The following is a 5,330-nucleotide window of genomic DNA, read 5'->3' as shown; positions in this document are numbered from 1 at the left end:
CAAAGATTAAGAGGAAACCCTTATTTACCTTTTCTGTAATTGCCATTATATGTTGTTTCTTTTCTTTTTGGAATTCATCAGTAGATTGGATTAAGGACAAAACTAAGATTCAGCTTGTAATGGACAATCAACTATTACTCTTCGGTGTTACTGACACTAGACTTAGATGCCTTAATTTTAGTCTCTTAGTTTCTAGATTTCAAATGAAAATGAACGGTAAACGCCCCTCAGTAAATGTTTTGAAGAAAGATATTCAGAGGCATTATACGTGTGAAAAATACTTGAATGTTGTCAATGGTACTTTTTGGAAATGTTAGTTGTAATAGGAAAATTACTCCGCACTTTGTCCAGTTTAACTCATACTGGCAATAACTACTGGCAATTTGGCACAAAAAGAAGGTGTTGTTAGACATTAGTATATCTTTGTTATTGACTTTGAGTTCATATGAGAGAAACAAAAGATATCTCTGGAAAAAATACTTTATCCTAAAAATACTTAAGAGGACTTGAAGGGTTTGGCTTCATTCATGAAAGGAAAACGTTATTTTTGCTGTTGTCTGGAAACGTTTTATATTCTTTGCATTCAATTTTTAGTTTGATCGAGTTCACACAACCCCCCCCCAAATATCAACATACAACATCATATTTTCCACAGGCCAGACTCAAAAGCGGATAATCTTTTCTGTTCAAGTGGATAATTTTCAGACCATTAAAATGAGTTGCCGACATACACCAACGAATTGCGAAGATTCTTTCAAGGTTACGCCGTACTGCACCACCAGTGACCGGCAGCATACCTTGCCTTTATATGACAGAGAGGCGGAATAACTTTGATCATGGTGTTGTTGACTTTTTTCTCACCTCTCTTAGTGTGCCAGTGGTACATAAAGCGCATTTCTTTCTGCATATTCCCACTAAATGGCGCCTTGTTTCCCCAGCCGTGAAAATTACATCCACTGTATGAACAGAGGCGTCTGTACTGGGCAGGGCCGTTGTTACTGTAACACTGTGACAGTCCATTTCAGTGTTCGGTATTTGGCGCTTTTAAAAGCACGACAGATTCAGTTATGACTGTTTAGAGGGGTTGAAATTTCTTAGTCGTTACTCAGCGATGTAACACTGAGTTAAATAGAGGGCACTATCGGGGTTGCAAAATAAAAGACTTGATAAGCTCACTCTTTCAACGATCTTGGGTCTGGTATCTTTGTCACAGATGAGTCCTGTTTACCTTCATCGTCAATCCTCGAATAAGAAGGTCAGAAAACTCACATCTGTCTAATCTGATTTGCCTTGGACGTTATAAATTTGAGTACTGTTCCACATTAACCGCAGCATCACTGCTCTTTTGGCTGCAACGCGTGATACGCTCTCCGTCATTGAGCGCGGCTCTGCATCGATCGTAGTTTCCCTACTCCACGTTCCCTGGTTGGTACTTTTTTGATGGCTGACTGGCAGGTGCTTATTTCCTAACCCTGGGTGTTCCCGCTGGCTAGACGTAAGCATAACAGTAACACTCTTCATTCACCGCTGGCCTCCTCTCTCAGCAGCACCACCCAGACAGCACACTATACGGTACGGCTTACAGCCGACTGCGAGGCATCTAACTGCTCACTTGCACAATAATGTTTTTTTCAAAAGAGTCTTTTTTGGAGAACTCGCCTCAATGTAAAGCCTCTGTGCAGATGTTCTGAGGTATACTGCATGGGTATTGCTACTAGCAGGAGTGTCCATGTGCATCTACACAGCCTTCATCAGCTGGAATTGCTAACATTATGCGAAGTCACAAAACACAAACCGTTTCATAAGCGGATCAAGCGAATGCTCAGTTTGCGCTATTGATTTTACTGTCTAATATTCACACCAAGTAATGTACTGGGACGGTTTCAGACTGTGCCGAAGTGGCAGGTATGCCCCCTCGGTATGGTCACGTCAGTATTTTTCCCGTGATGTCGTGCCTGGTGCTCCCGTTTGATGTCTGTGTCTGACGCAAGTCCATTGTGTCCTGGTCTAATACAAGACATTACTACTGTCCCTTTTGCCAGTTTTCTCGTGCGATATGTGCACTGTCCTTGTTTCTTATGCTAAATTTCTGTTCTGGACATTACGGGAAACCGTCGAAACAAATCCTTAAATTGCGGGTAATTAAATTTGTTAAAATTAAATCTGGCCTTTGTTTCTTCACACCATAACCGAGATAGAGGCGTTGGTGCTGGGAAAAGTTCAACTTGAGGGTGCTTTAAAATGATGTCATCGTTACATTTTCTAAACCAGTTTAATTCGATAAGACAATACGTGTCCACTCAAAATGCAGACAGAAATCAGAGTTTGTTTCAATCAAGGGAAATATGGGGGGGGGGAGAAGCAACTGTCTGACTCTTGAAGGCAAAACAAAGAGGGTGTTCCGTCCCCTCCAACCCACTACAGTGATTTACCAGCCTCTCTCGCAGTCCCTGTTCCCATGGGTGATTAATCCCCTTCAAATATGGCCAATTCTTTCTTCAGAAAGAGGCAGGCCAGAGGCTTTGACGGATACGCCCTATTACATTTCTGTATATGTCGAACCCCGGTTCTATAATATCTGCAACATGGCCGGCTTGCTGTGAATATTGGAAATGTGGCCGGTGATCCAAAAACCCTAGTTGACAGTAGCGGAACTAAGCATAGACTGCCGTATGATGTGTGCGCACTGCGCGGGCCAGCCCCAAGCTATGAGTTGAGCTGTCGGAAATGGAGTCATTCCTCTTAAGACCGCCCGAAGACAATTTTTATGTGGATTTTCATCGCCTTTAAAGTTTTCTTTAAGAAGTGAGGTGCACATGCAATGCTTGACTTCACAACAAAAGACAGAAAAGTGGAAGTGTCCAGATCTACTAGTCTCCTGAACCTGAGCACCAATGTGCTCTTTATGTCTAAAAACTGCACACTTTTTACTTGCCCAGGCCGAAGACAGCACCACACCTGTGATTGGTGCAGGAGATAGGAATCAAAAGTACTACAGTTAAGTGTTTTAGCATAAGTACTCTAAAACCTGAACTTCAGCACAAGTGCCGTGAATTCTCCTAGATACAAAACCACGAGTTAGAGGTTACATTAATGAGCATGATGGGAAGTCGTCCTTTTGCAATTGAACCTAGCGAACATTTACATATGTAAAAAGTATGAATTTTGCACATACATGTATATGGATACACTTGCAGGCACTGGTGTCACCATAGGGGGCCTATGTCCAATTATCGAAACGTTGTTATACAAGTATTAGGTTATATAGAATATTTCTTTAACATGCTGTCTTTTCAGAACACAACAACACTTATCTCATGGTCTTCGAGAATTTGAGGCTGTCGGGCACATGCATGTACATGCATCGCCTGTCCCCTATTTGTAACAGAAAAAAATCGCCAGGAGGAATCGAGACACAGTCTGGCCATTTCGCAAGAAAGATCTAGCCCTAACAATCGAGAAATCTGACGCTAATGGAATAATTGGCCAATATCTCTAATGTCAGGGACATTCTTGGCTCCCTGGGAGACAAGTCGCATTCGGTTTGCAAGTCGGTTCCGTGAAGACTTCGACAAGCGCCATCATGTCATCGGACTTGCTACAGAAGGGGGCAGAACTTTCATTGCCACTTTTTTTTCGTATTTTCCCAAAGTTTCACTCCTGCCGTGCGTTTGAAAAAACACACAAGAGTTCGTCGCTCAAAGTCTTCTTGGAAGGCCTGGTAAAGTCTCTGGAAAGAAGGCGAAAGTGACTCATTTTGTACTGTAATCTGTCGAGGAACACGGTTTTGCTATGGAAGAGATTGGTCAGGTATACATCTATACGTGAGATCTTTTAAGTCTACATCTAATCCCCCATTTTACCGTGGACATCGCGTAATAGATATGTCTCCACATTACCAATGCTTCAGAAGTGGTGCAGGTTATCGTCAGGATCGCCTTTAGACAGAGGGCGAGCAACCTCTTTCTAGGAGCGCCCACTTTGTCGCACTGAACCAATGCACTTGCCACCTCAACCAAAACCGGATATCTGAAAGGCAAAGGCTTTACATCTAATAAACATTTTAGTAGGAAACAAGAGGAGAAAAAAGGCAGGATTCTCGTGAATTTACATGCAAACTATGTATGAAAATATTTTGTTGCATCCATTGTCAAATTATCTTCATTTACAACCACTTTCAATCAACTTTGTTCTATAATTGCAAAATCAAATATTTTTTTGACTTACGGTTTTGCAAGTCATCTCCTGAAAAATGAAAGTGTGAAACAAAAAAGAAAAATACACAGCTGTATGATGTCTGGTAAATGAATGCAGACACTGGTGTCTAGATTTCTGGGTCGCCGAGCGCTACCAGCGCGGCTGGGTACCGTCGGTCGATCCTGAAAGTTCATTTGCAATGCCTGGCTTTCTTCTTGGACTTGAAGAAAAGTTCAAGAGAAGCAGAGCAAGAAACAGCCAGCTATGATTTTGTAAAAAGAAGAATATGCATGAAAAAAATCTTAAACCTATTAAGGGAAATATTGTTCTTAGTCTACACACTGCAGTATGTAATACGTACCCGGTAGTACTTTGAGTGATGTGACACCGGGGAAGTTTCGAGGCGACCCCCTGCAAGGCTTTTTTTTAAATAACAAAATTAAGATGTGTCGGAATAGAGGCAAGCATTAAATTTAGACTTCCCTCAATATCCTGCAATAACTGTTTGTAATTTCCTGCTTTTTGCAAAAATGTCAAAAGAAAGTGTAAATCATGAATTAAATGTTGACTCTGGTTCATGTCAATGGATATTCAAAACGAATCAGATATTTTACAGAATCTAACGTTGAAAACACAAATGAGGGCGTCTTTATCTCACTGTCCTGTGTATCTTTATTTCAGTAACACGGTTTTCCCTTTGTAGAATAATTCCACTCATGCTTTTGACCTACTGAAGCCATAGAGACCAGACAATTTAGTATAAAGTTTTTTCAAATGTCAGGATGAAAGAGTTTTGCAAAAGAAAAACCACTAGAGTGGAAAACGGCTCTCTGCACGACTTTCGCTCTGTAAAGTCTTGTCTCTCGTTTCCAAGGATGGAGAGCATTTCCACTCTGGAAATAAAATAATCTAAACTCATTTGTTTCATCTTATGCTGATAACAAGTTATGTTCTCTTAATGAAATTGGTATATTAAATCAAGAGTTGTTCATGGAGAAAGCTTCTCGTTTTGAAGGAGAACTCACAGACAGCCACTGCTGGCTGGATTGCGATGGGCAAGAAAACCCTGAATGTATTCCGACCGTACAAAGACTGTGAATACTAATAGGCACAAACATATTTACATCCGAACA

Source organism: Acanthaster planci, linkage group LG04 (assembly GCF_054643075.1).
Source record: "Acanthaster planci isolate LZ-2023a linkage group LG04, COTS_SCS, whole genome shotgun sequence".
NCBI lineage: Eukaryota > Metazoa > Echinodermata > Asteroidea > Valvatida > Acanthasteridae > Acanthaster > Acanthaster planci.
This window is presented reverse-complemented; position numbering follows the sequence as displayed.